This window comes from Mus musculus, chromosome 8 (assembly GCF_000001635.26).
Source record: "Mus musculus strain C57BL/6J chromosome 8, GRCm38.p6 C57BL/6J".
Lineage (NCBI taxonomy): Eukaryota > Metazoa > Chordata > Mammalia > Rodentia > Muridae > Mus > Mus musculus.
The window spans coordinates 80,001,262-80,020,804 of record NC_000074.6 but is presented as its reverse complement, the minus strand read 5'-3'; the positions used below and the strand labels follow the sequence as shown (position 1 = coordinate 80,020,804).

Below are 19,543 nucleotides of genomic sequence, written 5' to 3'. Positions count from 1 at the left end.
CAGATTTCCCTGCTGAACAACATAAAATTTTCTCCTCTGCCAACTGAACATTGCACTGGGATGTGGCTTGGAGGAGCAGTTTCTCAATACCATAAACAACTGCTTTCTTGGAACGGCCTATTGCTGAAGCGTGAAGGCTGCTCTTGGATTTGCTTTGAGTCATATATGGATTGGTTAAGGAAGTAAGTGTGGCTGGCCCACCAAATGACAGTGGCCATAGTGTAATTAAGTTCAGTGTCCTCCTTAGAGGCTTTGCTTTGAGAAGTATCATTACGACACCAAACCCAAAGAAGGGGATTTTTAAGAGGCAGGAAATTAGTGAGAAACAATCTTTGGGGGAAATGTTGCAAAGTTAAAAATAATAATAATCAGTAAAAATATTTTAATATTATTCAAGAATATAACCTGTTCTGATACAAGTTTATTGTCTGTGTCCCTGAGGACATTTTAGTCAGTAATTTAAGAAAAGAGAAGAAAAGAAAAGAAAAGAAAAGAAAAGAAAAGAAAAGAAAAGAAAAAAGGAAAGAAAAGAGAAAAATACTAAAAGTGGTGAAGGGATGTTCATGATGCATTAGAATTAAGATAGAGAATTAAAATATATTAGAAAATATAAAAATAAAGAGAAAATAAAAATACTCCTAAAGAAATGCCTGAGTGGGTATTTGCTCTGTGGTTACTCAAATTAAACTATGCTCAACAGTAACAACTAAACTGTCAAGTTATTGGCAGTGTAAGCTATCCAGTCTGAGGTATAAATGTCTATGCAGAAAGAGCCAGGAGAAGGAACAAGAAGGGAGAACCTTTCATCAGTCCCAACCAGCCAGAGCCGTCACAGCAAAACTGTGCATCATGTGCGTCATGCATGCTCACCAGCCTTCTGATATTAGCCTAGTGTGAGCTTAGCACTCAGGGACAAGAACGCTTGGAAACCATGCACGAGTGTATAAGTGCTAACGAAAGGATGCTTAGCTTGGATTGTATCCGAGGCAGTGGTTGTTCAAGGTCCCGCTCTTCTGTCCTTGGGAGTCCATGACAGATTTTCTAAAAGTGGCTTACCAAGTCTTCAGGGAAAATGTAGTTTATGTTATGGGTAATATACAACAGCTTTGTCACTCTGTGTAACTGTGACATTCCATCAACCTGTATCTCATTGGTTATAATTCCATAATGCAGCTGAAAGTGCTTAGGTTTTGTCATCTGGCTTTCAAAGATTATAGACATGCAGGGGAAAGCTCCCAAAATAACCTGTGTCCGACTAGAAGCTACATTAGAGTAACCACCACTTCCCAGGAAGGTCTACACTGGGGTACAGAAGGATCCTATATGCTTGATATGCAGAGTAGGACTCCATAGGCACTTCTAGTCCAATAAGCCAAAAGAATACACACACACACACACACACACACACACACACACACACACACACATCCAGCAAGATGGTTCACTGGGTAAAGGTACTTGCCATCAATCCTGGCAGCCTGGATTTAATCCTGTATGGGAAAGAAAGAAAGAAACTTAATTTTTAAAAACATGAAAGTCTGAATTATAGCACTTGGCAATTCCATGCTTATGCAGTCATTCCCTGGATAGCTCATCATGTTATATGTCACACAAAATAACTGTATGTATGCTTTTGTAACTGGTAGGCCACAGGGTGGACAATCCTGGGTTTAGCATACTGCCCTTGCAATTTAGGCCCAGAGAAGCCCAAAGGTTGGATACCCAGTCTCGTGATCAACTGGATGAGCTTGGAGCCCCTTTCCAATGCTGCCCTCTGCTACAGTTCACCAACCTCCCAGCGTGCACCCTAGCCCCTTTAAGGAGAAACCAAGAAAGTTTAATGTACTTCACTGAGCCTCTGTGGAAAAGGAGGGGGCAACAGCTTTCAATTCTCTGCTTCCATGTCAATTTGTTCAAGCAGATGATCTGGGTCTCCACACACAAGAAATTGTAATACTCATCTGACCTAATATCTGTGGTAAAGAGACAGATAATTTTTGGTATTCTTTTGCTGTCAGCCTACGCTATCACATTATCAGAGGCCAGTCAGATGCTTTATACTGTGTGCATGTTTGTGAGTGTGTATGAGTGTGTTTGAGTGTATGTGTATGAGTGTTTGTGTGTATGTGTGTGAGTATGTGTATGTATGTGTGTGTATGTATGTGTGTGTATGTATGTGTGTGTATGTATGTGTGTGTATGTATGTGTGTGTATGTATATGTGAGTGTGTTCGTGTGTGCACAAATATATGTGTTTGTGTGTAAGTATATGCATGTGTGTATATGTTTGAGTGTATGTATATGAGTGTGTGAGTGTGAGTGTGTGTGTGTGTGTGTTGGTGTGCTACCTATAATGTTTAACCTTTCTGCTTCTCTAAGTGGCATCCGGTGAAGAATTGGATGGGCCACATATTAGACGCCGGAATTTCCATCCTGAGGCCTATAGATTGTGAGAGCACACTTTTTTCTTGATAAAGATTAATACTTTTTCTTATGAAATCCCACTACATTCCAGAGACCTTATACTATATCCTTCATTTAATCCTTGACATGGTCCTAATATCTAGGTCTGATCAACCCAACCTAATTTTATAGACAAAGAAACTCATATTCAGAAAAGTTGAGTGATTTTTCCCAGTGGTGCATAAATTATATTAACTGGAGAAACCAAGATCAAACACACGTCTTTCTGATGTCAGTCTTCAAATACAATCCAGCCAACAGTCATGTACGACCCACCCTCTTGAACACATTTGAAGAAATCTTACTTCAGTCTCAACATTGATTTTTAAGGCTGTTGTCTTCTAGGAACATTTCCTAGGTGAATACAAACTTAGACACAAACCGTGGCATCCCTACTACAAGCAGCCTGTTCTCCAAAGTGCTAGACTGATCTCAGAAGAAACAGCTCATTGCTAAGGCAGAAAAAAACCCTGTGCTTAATTTGGCCTTGAGTGGCAATGTACATTGTTCAGGAAGTGAGTGTAGCTTCCTAGAAATGCCCCCCAGAATCTTGCTGATTTGACTGGGTGGCCTTCTGTAGAATTAATTGGTTTGATTTGTTTTGGTTTAATTCCCAAACAGCCAACAGTTGAATTCATTCAAGCCTGGGGAGAAATCTCACGTGTGCAGATACGATTTTTCCCATCCTGAATGAACACAGACTTGGAGGTTTCTGCCAGCTGGAAGCATAAGAGGTCACTCTGGGGCAGTCAGGCTATACAGCCTTAGAAATGGACTACAGGAAACCCACGGTCCTTGTTCTCCCTCTCTTTATTGGCTTTCGTACTGCAAAAGATTCATCAGGAACAGGTCATTGAATGTCCAAGAAACTGAGGAGACTGAGAGATGCTGGTGAACCCTGTCTGGTAAAATGGTTACAAAATTGGAAACCCCAGGAATTGATTCATCTATGAAGTACCATGCCAGAGCACAAGGGTTGAGGGCACACTTACAAACCTTACTTCCACTATGTCTACCATTTTACCAGCATTGCTGTTGCTGCTACAGGGAACCTGTGGAAACCCAGGTTCATCAAAGTGGGAACATCAAAAATATGTCACTGAATTACTCATTTCTCCAAAGAGCATGGGATGTTAACCATGTATGACCAATGTTTTATCAGTGGGCAGGTCAAGCCTGTTTTATATAGACAACCCACTGCAGTCATAGTTAAATATCTTCCCAAGAATTTGAAATGCAAAAATTGGAGGGACAAAAAAGACCCTTTCATAAATTTCTGGGTAGGCTTGTATAAATACCTCTGTCCACTGTGAATAAATCACACCTGGGCACGTGCAATTTGCAGAGATAGTTTGATTTCCCAGGGCTGTTGGTAATGTGTTTGACTTCACACCAAAGCTGTTCCTTATAACAAACAGGAAATCTCACTAAGTTTAATCCAAGGTTTGAGCAATGGAAAGGCATATAGATGATGTCGTGCATTATAAATATTTTTTTTACTTGCTGGTTTATTTCTAAGGAAACTGTGCTGGTGATGTCATAATGATGACTGACTTTTATTAGTGTTTTGCTCTAAAGCAGTAGACCAGTTGTTATGAAGAAAAATAAACGTCTTAGTGGCATCCCTCAGTAGTTTACTTGGTGTCTTCTAGAGATGTTAATCCTGGGGAGTTACTCAGGAATGATTGCTCTTCTACAGGAATCCTCTTTATTCTACTATCATAAGACTCAACATGGAGCCAAAACAAAATGCTGTTACTTTCACAACAGGGAATGATGACCATAAAGAAATGTCTCTAATGAGGCCTGAGAGCTGCACTATGAGTAGAGAGATAGAAGTTGAGTTGTTATGTCTCTTTAGCAGAATAATAATATTAGGTACACACACACACACACACACACACCAGGCCATGAGCTCCCTAACTAAGAGTTCTTGGTCACATTTATAGCACCAGGTTTGTGTTTTCTCCTGCAGAGCAGCAGAACGCAGTTGGTTAACCCCGATTGCACCTATGCCCCTTCATGCTCATTGCCATGCTGGACATTATTGTAGTTCACAGAGTTACTGCTTGGTGAGACTGTTGATGACGGGTTTTTTCATTGATAAATCTTTTTAAGTGATTTCTTTGACATAATTATATTTCAAAAGAGAAGTAAAAAATGAGACATAATATGCATATGTGTAAAATAGAATGACAAATCTTACTGCTTTTATTCATTAATGTTTGAATGCCTAGAACTGATAGTAGTCAGCTGCTAAGTCTTGGTGGCACAAAGTATAATAACATGTGGTTTCCAGCAGGGTAGTGGTGGCGCACGCCTTTAATCCCAGTCCTTGAGAGGCAGAGGCAGGTGCATTTCTGGGATTGAGGCCAGACAGCCAGAACTATACAGAGAAACCCTGTTCCAAATAAATAAATAAATAAATAAATAAATAAATATGGTTTCCACTCAAGAGCCTATCTTTATGGAGGAGAGAGACTGGTAGACATGATTAACACAACATGATGAAAGTTGAGTGGTGTCTCAGGAATGCATGAAAGGTGCTAGAAAGAAAAGAGAAAGACATGAGGAAGTCTGTGTCTAGACAGCATGAAAGTGGGAGCTGGGCCTTCAAATTCTTCCAGAGGAACTGCCACCAAGAGGAAAGGCCTTCCTCCACTCAGAAGGAAGAACCAACCCAAAGGCACTAGTGTTAAAACTGACAGGGTGCCGATTTGACTCTATCTGGAAACACATAAACCTGAGGTCATATGCTCAAAGTTGAGGCTGGAAAAGAATACTAGAACCATTTAGAGAATCCTCTTGTATTTGCTGAGGAATTATTTCATCTTCTTTTGTAGATAATGAGTCAAAAAGTTGTTCTGTTTTTTATTTTAAGGAGATAGAGTAAAATAATGGTTTTTGCCAATCAGTGTGAAGGATGGATCAGTACCCCCGTACCATCAGATATGGCTGACCAGTGTGAAAACTCATATAACCCAAGGACAATTTGCCCTCTACTCTCAATGCTTTTATTACCTCTATTTAGATGTACATTATAAAATTTCTTGATATAAAGAAAACATCTTCCTCTGTCTGAGCCACCTCCATAGCAACAGATGCTGTCTCCCCAGAATTAATACGGTCAATTCTATTTTAAGCCATTGCTCTGCTTATAGACCATTCTGAAATGATGTACATTGACACTCAAAACAATGTTTCATGTTATACTTGAGGTCCCTCAAGAATCCCTGCATGGTACTCTCCCTTCTGTTGTGGTAAAGGAAACATTGCCAATATACAATAGAAAAAAATAAACTTCCTTCCAATGTCATCTTACACTGTTTATGGTCATAATGCTGACAAAATAATTCAGTGATGAATGCTGTTATTCATCATCATGAACTTTCAGTCCCATATGTAGTTAAGGGTAGCCCTCCTGTTTGCCCCCTGTCACAGTCACAGACAAACCCATTCCACACCAGAGGAAGAAAGCTGATTGGCTAGCACTGACAAGCATACTCACTGAGTGCTAGAAGCTTCAACATCTGTTTTCTGTGTTCTTCGCTGTAGGATGGGTGCCTTGTGAAAAGAAGTTTCAATGCCTATGCAACAGGGGAAGATGGTCAGGGGTGGGTTATTGCCCCAATAGTCAAACTGCCTGCAAGCCATAGACAAGGGTTAAGCCAGTGAACCTCTGCTGGAACTCACGTTCTTTCCACTGTGTTCACACAGCCTCAGAGCCCTAAGATTATTGCAACCCAGCAGCAATGGCAGGGGATACACATACTTCTGCCCGTTTTCTTTCCTCTCTTTCCAAACAATGGTAAAGGTTCACGGCTCACAGATGGGTAAGACTGTTGTCTTAGTCCAGTTCCACTGGGTGCCTCTCTAGGACAGACTGGGCTCGCTCTTCTATGGACACCTCACCTCAAAGTCTTAGCACCGTCCAGGCAGACCTTCCCTAAGCCCATTGATAAGTTGAACCCTAACCTCAATACTCATTCCCACAATACCCTATAATTTTCTTACATAATTCTCCCTAAACACTAATTACAAATTTGTTTGTAACTATCTTCCCTTAAAACATGGCTTTCCAACATACTAGTGCAGGTCATGGCATAGAGAATAATGTAGACTTGTCCCGAGCACAAGAATGTATCAAAGCTATTCCTTGATCTTTCTGTGAACTACCTCACAGTGACCACAAGGTAGCAGAGGCCCTTGTATGCCGCAAACACAGGAGTTCTAAGAACTCCACCAATCAAAGACTCATCCGTGGGAAGCCTATGGTAGACTTAGTGTCTGAACTCTGAGTTCATGCTCTTCAGTGTGGCAATGGGAATGAATAGGATTTGGTGCCCCAGGCTGCAGAGATTACGTCATCATGTAGGTGACTGAGGGATGTGCTGGACTCCCAGCTCTGAGAGTGATAAATGTGAATGAGGCCTTAGGTATTCAAGATTAGATGCTGCCTGATAGGAGAAAGTATACTGTCTCTGTGCTGAGGTTTAGTGCCAGAAACTCTTCTCCTTCCCCATGGAATTCTGGGAACTAGAATGGGCAGCGTCCATTTTCCTCATCTTTGCCCAGGTTGCCTGATACGTTTATGAACACGCTAGAAATCATTGCTTGTCTTTTACTAATTATTACTTTGGTTTGTTGAGAGCACCGTCTCACATGATTCAAACATGAGAAAACATTGTACATTGGTCCTTTGGCCCAAACTTCCATTGTCCCTAGTGACCTAAAGTGACGTTTCTTTTGAGAAAGGATGGGGATCAGCACCTCTCATGGAAAAGGAGAACAGCTCCCCTCCCCTCCTCTCCCCTCCCCTCTCCCCTCCCCTCCCCTCCCTTCCCCTCCCCTCCCCTCCCTTCCCCTCCCCTCCCCTCCCTTCCCCTCCCCTCCCCTCCCCTCCCCTCCCTTCCCCTCCCCTCCCTCCCCTCCCCTCCCTTCCCCTCCCCTCCCCTCCCCTCCCCACCCCTCGGATAAAGGCTCTGTGCCTCACATTGTTTCTTTAAAAAACTTATAAAATTCAGGGGCTTGATGAGTAGAAGACTCACTAACAAAGTCTGGTGTCCCGAGTCAATCCCTAGAACCCATGGAACAATGGCAAAGGAGAGAGCCAGTTCTGAAAACTTGTCCTCTGACCTCCACAAGCACAGTATGACATGCCCGCTTGTGTCTCCCTCCAACTCTCTTCCCACCAGATACATGTGCACATGCATGAAATAATAATAATTAAAAATAACAACAACAACAATAATAATAATGACATCCAAGCCCCCTTTAGTCTTTCTTAATAAATCCTTTTCTGATTTAATAGACTTTGGTCTAGACTTTATCCAAATTTTATGTATCAGTCCCACACTTCTACTAAAGATGTATTTATTCACAAATACTCATTACTTTCATCTAAAAATAGTATAAATACATAAATTCTAAGCTAGGGTTGGTGTGTGCATGCCTGAAATAGAAGGAGGCCAAGTTTGAGTTTAGCCTGGGCTACACAGAGAGATTGTGGGAGGAGGAGGAGGAGGAGGAGGAGGAGGAGGAGGAAGAGAAAGAAGAAGAGGAGCAGGAGGAAGAAGAGGAGGAAGAGGAGGAGGAGAAAGAAGAAGAGGAGGAGGAGGAAGGAGAGGAGGAGGAGGAGGAGACAATATAAGTACATAAGATATAAAATACCAACCACATTTGCTCAGTTAAGATATATGAGGCACAACAAGTGTTTTGTCTAATTATTATGACTGCTTTGTTGTGGTAAAAGTGACTTTATATGAGAATGAATATTGTCTTTTGTCCTTCAGTCGGTGTGGCTAGAGCGCAGCACTTTAATCAAGTTATAAGTGGTGCTTCATGATGATATCAAAGAGCCAAACAACTAGATTTTGCTACTTTGGTAACTTGCAAGTTTAATTGACACATAAATCATATTCATTCAAACTCTAACTCAGAAAATAATTTTTAAAGTGCCATAATTTTTATGTGACCTTGAAGTTCCAGCAATCTATTATATAACTTCTCAAGAGAGGTCACATGAAGGGAACCTCATATTTCCTTAAATTTATTAGTGTTCCTTGGTGGTCTAAGCTGCTAGGGTTGGTTGGGTTTTTTTTCTTTCATGGTTCCCTTTCAAAGCAAAAATCTTATTTAATTGCTCAATTTTTGTGCTCATGGAATCAGTTGGAGCTCTTATGTGGAGTCAGAGGAGGAAACACACACTGAGACAAGGCCCTGAGACATGACTGGGGAAGTCAAATGTACCAGCCGTAGATTCCTAGGGAACGATGTGAAGATAATGGTTTTAGCCGCATAATCACTGTCTTAGCCACACATCATAAAAAGCAAACTTTATAAAACCAGAAAGTCAAATTCATTAAAAGCAAGTTTATACGTTTTGCTAGAGTGAAGCATTTATCTTTTATATTGTTTATGGTTTTCTTCTTGCCTTTATTGAAAAAGCCCTAAATTTCTTCTTTTCTGGCAGGAAAAAAATTATTTTTCCAACTACAGAGATATAAATCACATGGAACTGCGAAAGGAATATATTTTATAGTCTTGTGTCTAATGTTTAAAACCCAATAGTCAGACTAAGTGCCATGGAGATTCCAGAGGAGAATGAAACCTTAGGGCTCATCTTATTTCATTTGCTTTCACTATAAAAAAAAAAACCTAATATTGCAAATAATTCATGAAAATGACGTTTATCCTTATAAAAGTACAGTCCTGGTTCTTATGAACTCATTAAAAGTTTGTCTTCATTATAGACTTTCAAAAATTTAAAAAAAAAAAAAACAACTATTTTCAAGTATTAAGACAATATACTGACAGTTCACCCAGGAAGTAAAATAAACTTGAACCTGGGCTTGTTTGCTCCCTCAGCCCTTGGAAAACAGGCACCAGTGTCATGAGTGCAAGGACCTTAGGGACTACATAGCAAGGTACAAGTCCCTCTGGGTTGTATGGTGAAGGTCTGCCTTAAATAAATAATGATAGATAGATAGATAGATAGATAGATAGATAGATAGATAGACAGATAGATGATAGATAAGTAGATGATAGATAACAAGTACATAGAATTATAAGAACGTCTTAAGAAGTTAAAGTGTTTTCTAAATTACCTTTGTCTCAAAGGAATTATTTATAAACAAGGTTTGTCCTGTATAAATTGATAGGCTCTTACCAGATTAACTTTGGATCTAAAGTTAGTAAGTTTGGAGTTTAAATAAGCATATGTTATGTTAGTCAGCATTGCTCTAAAATAATTTTCAGAGCCATATTCCACTGCATGTTGTTTCATCCTCAATAGTGGAAGCATCCTTTATGAAAGACTTTCCTTCCTTCCTTCCTTCCTTCCTTCCTTCCTTCCTTCCTTCCTTCCTTCCTCCCTTCCTTCCTTCTTTCCTTCCTTCTTTCCTTCCTTCTTTCTTTCTCTCTTTCTTTCTTTATTCATTCATTCCTTTTTTATTCCAGTATCACCTACCCCCTTCTCCTCCTAGTATGGTCCCCACACAGATCCTTCCCTTATTCCACCCTCACTTTCTCATTTTCGAAGGGGAACCCTGCCTTGGGGTGTTAACCTCCTCACCCCCAACTGCCCTGCACATCAAGTTGCTGCAGGAATAGGTGCGTCCTCTCCCAGGGAGACCAGACAAGGCAGATCTTTTCAGGGAATGGGATCCACATGCATGCAGGCAGCAGGCTCGGGGATGATCCCTGCTCCAGTTGATGGGAGATCTGCATGAAGACCAAGCTGCTCATCTGCTACATAAGTGCAAGGGGCTTAGGAACAGCTCTAGTTCACTCCTTGGTTGGTGATTCAGGCTCAATGCTCCCCCAAGGTCCAGGTTCGTTTACTCTATTGGTCTTCTTATGAAGTTCCTGTCCTCTTCAAGTCCCCAAGTCCTTCTGCCAACTCTTCAGTAAGACTCTCCAAGCTCCATCTAATGTTTGACTGTGGGTCTCTGCATCTCCTTCCATTGGCTGCTGGATGGAGCCTCACAGTTATGCTAGACTCTTGTCTACATGCATTACTGAGTATCATTAATAGCGTCCAAAATTAGTTCTTGGGGCTGGTGAGATGGCTCAGTGGTTAAGAGCACCGATGCTCTTCCGAAGGTCCTGAGTTCAAATCCCAGCAACCACATGGTGGCTCACCACCACAAGATCTGACGCCATCTTCTGGAGTATCTGAAGACAGCTACAGTGTACTCACATAATAAAATAAAATAATCTCTAGAAAAAAATTAGTTCTTGCCTAGGATGGATCTCAATTTGGAGCAGTCATTGGTTGCCCATTCCCACAGTCTCTGCTCCGTCTTTATCAATGTGCATCTTGTAGATAGGACACATTTTGGGTCCAAGGTTTTGTGGGTGAGTTACTGTCCTTATCTTTAAACTTGGAGTCCTGCCTGGCTAGAGGAAGTAGCCACTTCCAGATCCATATCCCCCACTCCTAGGACCCTCAGCTAGAGTCAACCCTATATACCTCCTGGGGCCTCTGACCATCCCTCTGGGACCTCCTAAAGATTGCTTGCCCCACACTGCCTCTATTTTCCCTTCTCTCTCCCCTGCTCTCCCTAATTGCTCCCCTTGCAATCTCCTCTCCCCTCAGTACCCTCCTTCTGTTGACCTCAGATATCTATTTTGTTTCCTCTTCTGAGAAAGATTCAACCATCCCTTGGGTCCTCCTTGTTATTTGGCTTCTTTGGGACTGCTGATTATAGCATGGTTAACTGTACTTTGTGGCTAATATGCACTTATAATTAGGTGAGTGCATACCATGCATGTCCTTTTGGGTCTGGGTTACCTCACTCAGAATGATATTTTCTAGTTCCATGCATTTGCCTGTGAAATTCATGGTGACCTTGTTTTTAATGGCTGAGTAGTATTCCATTGTGTAAATGAACCACATTTTCTTTATCCTTTCTTCAGTTGAGGGACATCTAGGTTATTTCCAGTTTCTGACTATTACTTATAAAGCTGCTATAAATATAATTGGGCAAGTGTCCTTGTGCGATGTTAGAGCATCTTTTGGGTATATGCCCAGGAGTGATATAGCTAGGTCTTAAGATAGAAATATTTCCAGTTTTCTGAGAAACCACCAAATTGATTTCCAGACTGATTATACAAGTTTGCATTCCCATCAGCAGTGGAGGAGTGATCCCCTTGTTCCACAACCTCACCAGCATGTGCTGTCCCTTGAATTTTTGATCTTAGCCATTCTGAAGGGTGTAAGATGGAATCTCAGAGTTGTTTTGATTTGCTTTTCCCTGATGACTAAGGGCATTGAACATTTCTTTAGATGCTTCTCAGCCATTCACGATTCCTTTGCTGAGAATTCTCTGTCTAGTTCTGTGCCCCATTTTTAAATTCACAAATCTTGGAAGCACCCTCTATGGAGGACTTATTTATAACAAGGAGGTCACCCTCTGTGATTTGCTATCAATGTTCCCAGAGATTGCACCAATTTAGGGATTGATTTGTTACTCCAAATCTTGTCTTTGTTTACTAAATAAATTGCTTTATGTTTAACTTCAGAATATATACTATTCTTAACTGACATTATGTTTTTTAAAACTCGATTAAATTCCTACCATGGCCTAGTATATACTCTAGCAAATCATTAATAAAGTGCTGGTAACACACACCACCCACATCTCCTGAGAAGAGCAACATGGATTTATAAAAAGCATATGGGGAACCTACTTCTGAATAGAGATAGAAATCCTGTCTTTCCTTGCCTGCAATTTTGTAAAGTCCAGACACCTCTTTGCTAGCTGAGAGCAAGATAAGACTCCTTCCGGAAGCACGTATGTTTCTCATAGGATTAAAATGGAGGGTTTCACAGTCCTTACTTCAAAATCGCTTTCCCATCTGCAAATTTTCTCATCTTGTGGAAGATCTGAATTGCTGTGGAGCCTCTTTTTCCGTGCCTGCCATTTCTGTACTCAGTTCAAGTATTGCTTTGGACTCAATTGATTGGCCTTCTTTATCTTCCTTGAGACTCTTAAGTACTCTTAGGTGGCTATTCCCAAAGAGAACATGAAAAGTATATGAAGTCCTAGACCCCATTAAATGACCAAACAAATTTTACCATAAAATAATCTTTAAGTGTCCTACTCTATTGAAGGGAGGAAGTAGAACTAGTTCTTGTGAAGGTTCCATCTAAAACATCAGGAAGACACATTTCTTTCCTCATGTTGACTGTGGTGTTGATATGAACATTTTAAACTTCTAGTTAGTTCATAGAAAAGTTGGTGAAACAATGGATGAATTGGATTTGAAACAAGAGAATAATGGGAAGACTGCCATAATGGTAAAGGGCAGGTGAGTGTGAGCACTGGAATGTTCCACAGTGATGCCCTGACGCTGGCTCTCAAGAGCCGCCTGCCCACTTCTCTCCACAGCACCACAGCTATGGCATCAAACAGACAATGTTCACTTGGCTTTGGTAAGATCATTTATCACACTACAGAAATTGGCATGTGAGGAGCTCTTTGTGTCTCTGGTAGTCCCTTTATCAGTACAACACTCTCCTGTTAAAAACAACAACAACAACAACAAAAATGACAGTTTTTTTTTGGGGGGGGTGTCAATGAAACTTAGGGTTTTTTTTGTAGCTTGATGCTGTGGAGGAGCTAGTGCACACAGCAGAAGTTCAGGTAAACCTGCCTGTGCCTTCTGCTGTCTGCATCAATGTTTAAGCTCCTACGGTCTTATAAAATCAAAAAGCAACATAAATATTTTTTCATGTTTAATTATATCCAAGTAGACATTTTTTTCTCCATGTAAATGCCTTGCTTGTTTCTTCTACCTCGACAAAGCTGATATTTCAGCTTCCTTCTCTTTGGACTTTTGAAAGTCTGTGTTTAAAAAATAAATTACTATTTTCCCAGAGGGAAAAATTCTTTAAAATATAACTAGGCATATACAAGACTTGTACGTTAAAAAATAACTGCGTTATTTAAGTTAAACTAATACCTATTAGGTAAAATAACTACGATACGGAGTTTACCCTTTTCCCCTATAGGACTTCTGAAAGGTAAGCCTGACTATTCGAAAAACATTTCAGCTTCAGAGCAGTGAATGAGGAAGAGGAGAGCTAGTCCTGTGTTTTAGGAAATAGTTGGTCCTAGACTGTGACGTGTACTACTCCCATCACAGATGAGCCCTGCCCTGTCATTTCTAATTATGCCTTCTGGACAAATTCATTAATCCTTTCTCCAAAAAAACAAGAGTAATAGTGACATAGTACTAAACCCTGAAATTGCTGCAGAGTTGAAACCAGCACTCAAACATTCCTTAGTGCAGTCTCTGGAACACCGTAAGGGCACAGCGCAGGCTACTGTTATGACATGTCTTCCCAGGGTGGTGAGGGCACACCTTCAAGAAGTTTCCAGCCTCAGGGAGAATTGTTCTAATTCCTGTTTTACATAACTGACATTCAGTTGTGTTTAACAATGTAATTAATCAATATTTCATTCACCCTTTTACAGTTATCTTAAAAATTGTGTGTGTGTGTGTGTGTGTGTGTGTGTGTGTTGCACACAGAGCCTTTTGTGCGCACGAAATGTACGTATAAACCCCAAGCTACACCTCATCCAAAATTACTTCACAAAATAAGGCCCAGACTGCACATAACCGGTAGTCATACCAGCATAATTTTGTGAACTGTAATTCCTTTGTCTCTTTCAAAACAATTCTCACTTTGCCATACTTTTTAATCCCATGAAATGGCTTATACTTTTATTTATTTTTATTAAGCTAAAAGCACAGAAGAAGATTTTACTTTCTCTAAATGGCACTGAAAATTCTAAAATCTTCCTACGGGAAAATGTGTGGTGCTGTTTCTAGGAAGAGGTGATACTTTTTTGTAAATTTATTGTTTTGTTCCTTTATCATTACAAATAAGCTGCGTTTCAAACCGTTTAATTGTATTGAAGCCTTTCATCATTTGGAGATGTTTTAGCAAACTGAACTTCAGAATATCTCAAAATTATTATCATGTGAAATACATTGAACCAAAGAGCTCCTCGTGTTCAGGCCATTACCCGATATAACAAATTCTTCTGGCACTTTTGAGGTACTACAGCTGAATATCACTGTTTGAGCATGGTTAGAATCCAGTGAGTCCATTTTTCAAGAGGTTCAACTGTATCAAATGAAACCTAGAGAAGACATGGAAATATAAGCATACTTTAATTCCACTTGACAAGTATAAATTTAATATAAAATAAATCACAGACACGGGTACATAAAATATTATGATTATAAAATTTAAATATCTAAATATGCATTCATCCCTATTGGTATGAAATGTAAAAGAAACATTACTGTAGAGTGTAAGTAGCTGTGAAGCAGAAAATCCCAGCGAGTAGTGGCTCTGTGGATGTCCCAGCCCTCCATGGAAGCACCAATCTCACTTGACTCCACCTTTTAGGAGGCTTTGTTTTTTAAAAATTGTATGCATTTGAGGGGATATGTGAGTGTGGGCAGTTGTGCATACAGAAGACACAGGACAACCGCAGGTGTGAGTCCCTGCCGTCACCTACCATCTTCTTATTGTGTGCTGGCCTGTAAGCACATGGGGAGTCTCCTGTCTCTCTCTTCAGCAGTAGTAGTGCAGGGATTACATGGGCTCTGTGTGTTTGAACTCAGGTCCTCACACTTTACCCATTGAACTAGCTCCAAAGCCCAAGAGTTTTTAATGGAGATTTTATTACATGGACAGAAATTGTTGGCCATTGGTGATTGAACTTAGTCAGCAGCTCCTCTCAGAGTGAGGGGGAGGGAAGAGCTAAAGGTTTCAATTTTCTGGTCACAGGGTTGACTTCTCAGGCTGCTAATTCCACTCCTGACCTATGTAAGGGCCCATCAATATTCAACCCAATAGCACCAGCTCAGGTGTAGTTGAAAGGGTGTTTTATAAATAAAAAGATATTCCTATCACTCAGGAAATTCCAAGGGTTTTCTGGACTCTGGACCAGGAACTGGAGACAAAGACAAACCGTACCTTTTATTATGCATGTATTCCTTCCCATAAGTTCTCTCAGGATCCCCATGGGGCCTGGCTCTTCTTCAGGGATTAAATTACACTTTTAGAACTGCTAAAAAGCAATGTTTCTTACCTTTTCCAGAAAGTGAAGAAGAAAAAAAAGTACCCTACAGTATATTTCAAAACAGCAAGCAAAGAAAAATAATATAGAACACAGTTTAAAATAAAAACACCAAGTCTTAGCTTGAAATGCCGAGAGTCCCTGTCAGCCATGCTTCCCATATTTGGTAAATACATTTTACACAACTGTCTTCTCTTTCACCCTCACTTCTGATGGGTGCTGCCACTCATTCTGAAGATCATTAGGATTGTTCCTATTAGCAATCAGGTGTCCTCACTGGCCTGTTCCCAGGGACCTAGCAGCAAGCAGGCAGCTATGCCACCACCTGCAGCCAGGTGCACCAGGTGTGCTGCCCATAAAAGGGTCCCCAACCCCATCACACTCCCCCTCCCTCCCTCCCTTTCTCTCTCCCTATCTTTCTCTATATATCTCTATCTCTCTCTATGTGTGTGTCTCTATCTCTATCTCATGTCCCCACTCTGATGACTTTCTGCTCTTCCATAAACCCTTTACACTAGACCTGTCGCATGGCATAATTTTTCAGCAGCACACCTTGGCACAGCCACCAAAGGTACCCCACCCTCTCTGCACTTCTAGGCTGGCAGCTAAATGAACAGGTGTGCCGTGCCGGGCTTTCCTTCTGTGCCTTCTGGTGACTGTGCAGATAAGCTCCAGCACCAGGGGCTATGGCCAAATGGCCAAACAGATTCAAGTTTTAAATGCTTGGGATCCCATCTTGAAAGGCAGAGTAAATGATTCTCGTGGTTTGTCCCTGACCAAAATATGTCCTCACGAAAGTACAAAGGAATTAAGAGTGCTAGCCTATAATATAATATAATATAATATAATATAATATAATAGGGAGTCTATCCTGGGTTATCTGGGCAGGCTCATAGTACTCACAAATATCTGAAAGCAGAAAGCAGGGTTGGGAGGACTGGATTGGTGTGAGTCGAGGATTCAGCTTGCTATTGCTGTCTTTGAAGATGGAAGGAAGAACACATGGACTAAAGAATGTAAGAGGCTGCTAAAATTGGAAACGGGTTATGGAAAAAAAAAAAAAAACCTTATCCCCTGGAGATTCCAGTAAGGAAGGCAGCTTTGCTGACGTTTATTCTAACCCTCGAGGCCCATGTGGAATCTTAATGTACAGACCAAGATCATAAATGTCTCTGCTTCCAGCCATGATCTTTGTAAAGATATAATCTGGTATTGTGTTTGGAATGACAATTTTAAAAACCTACATATTTTCTCATTTCTGGATAACAGAACATTCTAGAGTCACAGAGAGTAAAGGTTTGTATATGAAACAGCCATATAAGTTGCCAAGTAGGCTAGCCCTCTTCTCCCTCTCATTCTGTGTGCCAGAAAAACTCAGACAAGAGGTGATGGCTGATAGAGGAAATGAGAAAGTTAGCCTGACAGGACAGACATGTGACATGACAGACATGTGACTTAGAAACAATTAAAGATGCCACTATCCTATTCTGCTCTTAAGTCTCAGAGATTCCTTTGGGATTAAGTGAACAACTGTTTTACCTGAGGCTGTCCCTCCTACCTGTGCCCTGGTGTCATGTAAGAGAATGGTCTTACTGTCTGTAGAAACTTGCCTAATTCTTTGAGTAATTTAGCTTCTAGGAAGCCAAGCTTTTCCTTTTCGTTACTAAGTCTTGGAGTTACTAAATCTGTGTACCTGAAAAAACCTCAGATATTCACAAGAATAAACCTTTGGTGAAATGATAGCCCAAATATTTCTCTGCTCTTTGCAACTCCTGTTGTTTGGAAATGCCCATTTCTAATGATGTGGTATTGCTTAACCACTCAAAAACAGCAGCATCTTAGAGGAGTGTGGTGGGAACAAAACCCCTAAAAATCACAATGGTGTCTGCTTCAGGAGCACCTAGCCTTCTTATCCTCCCTGCCAAGCAAAACCTGATACCTTGTAGGAACTCAAGAAACATCTGCTCAATTAATGCTAATTTTTCATTGCCAAGGCAGCAATAATTTGATTATAGGACTATATATGCTTCTTCATTGCTGAGTGCCATGGGGGTCATGTAATAGGTGGTGAAGTCTTCCTAATAAAAGTAAGGAATATATGCTCGGGATCCCTTTTTCTGGTTTTTGTTTTGTTTGGAAGCAAAAAGCCCAAGCTGGTCTCAAACTCATTATGTAACAGACAGCTGGCCTTGAATTCCTGATACTTCTGCCTCCACCTCGCAAGTGCTGGGATACAGGCATATGCAACCTGTCTGTAGTAGCCTTTTTGAAAAACTAGATTAAAATACCCATGCAGTATTTTACGCCTGCTTCAAAGATACCGTAGTTGCTAATCCCTAGACACTGAGAGTACATTAGACACAAGGATTGCCGCACAAGGAAGTCTGCACGTGAAGTCGGTTAGGCGTGGACAAGAACACTAAGAAAACTGTAAACATGAGTAGTGGTACTTCCGGCTTCCGGTCCATGCTGCTCCTTTCACAAGAGTAGTGGTGCTTCCTGCTTCCGGTCCATGCTGCCCCTTTGTAAATTACTCAAGTCAGCATTACACAAAGGAGATGGAACAAATGAAAGAGAAATAAACACTCGGAATAAATTAAGTTTAACCCATATAGAAAGTAGAGAGAGAGAGGGTCTATGAGGTGGCGCAGCAGATAGGAGCACTTACTGCTCTTGCACAAGACCTGAACTTTGTCCCCAGCACCCATAGCTCATGGACAACCTTAACCCGGTTCCTTGGACTTTAATACCTTCTTCTGACATCTGAGGGGCACTAGGAATGCACATGATACACCTACAGACAGACAGACAGACAGACAGACATGCAGCCAATACACTCATACACATAAAGATAAATACAAAAATTTTAAAATATATATAGAACGTTTTCTTTAAAAAGTATCAGAGTGAAAGACGAATACCTCAAATTTTCCCTTAAAGAGAAAAAAATGTATTTTCTGTTATAATCATCTTATAGTTACTTCTCTTTCTCAAGTGGACATTTCTTGTTATACAAAGGAGAATATTCTTTCACAATTGGCCAGAACTTTGATCTGCTCGATAGGATAGAGTTTATCCCAGCATTGCAAGGGGGGGGGGGGGGATCTGGTCCGTTAAAGCCTTCAGGATTTAGTTAGAAGGTGTTAATCTCATATTCTGTGGTGTGTACCCTGTGAGGCTGCTCCCAAGAGCTGAATGGCAGTTAGTTGTCTTGCTATTAAAAATTCCTGGAGAAGGTTTTCTGACTGTTCCTTTGAAACATAGGTCCATCTCAAGATTCCAAATGGTTTAAGAACACTGTTTTTAGATCATTCAACAATCCTCTTTTGAGGATCCTGTTGAGGTTGGTGTGGAGCTGTCCAGACTTCTGTGGTATTGGGAGGGATGAGGAAGAGATGAGAAGCAGGCAGCTAGCTTGAGATGCCAGCCTTTAACCCTAACACACAACCATGATCTTACTTAAAGTAACACCAGGGGGGTTTGCAAGCCTTTCTTTCCCCTCTTCCTTTATTTTTTAGCTTGATTGGAAAACTCTCAAGCATGAACTTTGCAGATGATAACTGTTCTGCAATATCAGAAGTGTCTCCCCCGTTAGCTTCTAGTCTGAGATGATTCTGTGTGCATAGTCACTTGAAGCCCAACTTGCACACGAAGTATTCAGTAGATAATCATGAAGCCCAAATGTGAGGATCTGGGGGGAAAAAAAATCACTGCCATTCACATAGGTAATGATAAATATCTTGGAAATTGGCTAACAGATTTGTAAAGCTTTGTCTTGGATGTCATACTTTTTCTGAATGGCACCTCTCCCTGAGTGTGTTTATTCAGTGAGTGTGTTTACATCCTATTAGCCAGGTCAACTCAGCTCACTGTGAGCCATCCCTGCTCCAGTGCTCCTGGGATCTGTTTCCAATTCAAGGCGCTTCTGTATGGAGCTCATGATTTCCAGTCCCATGAGATCCTAGCCATCATGAAAAG

The 19,543-nt window shown here is 40.8% G+C and overlaps 1 protein-coding gene and 1 long non-coding RNA gene across 3 annotated transcripts in view; one reads left to right on the top strand and one right to left on the bottom strand.

Moving 5' to 3' along the window:
• Hhip (Hedgehog-interacting protein) overlaps positions 1 to 19,543 on the top strand; it is a 92,211-nt gene that overhangs the window by 37,256 nt on the left and 35,412 nt on the right. The window lies entirely within an intron of this gene.
• On the bottom strand, positions 14,299 to 17,974 carry Gm39206. Its single transcript, XR_878959.3, has 3 exons — positions 17,887 to 17,974; positions 16,469 to 16,592; positions 14,299 to 14,617 (listed from the first exon to the last, which is right to left on the bottom strand). It is a non-coding gene; the product is annotated as a predicted gene, 39206 (long non-coding RNA).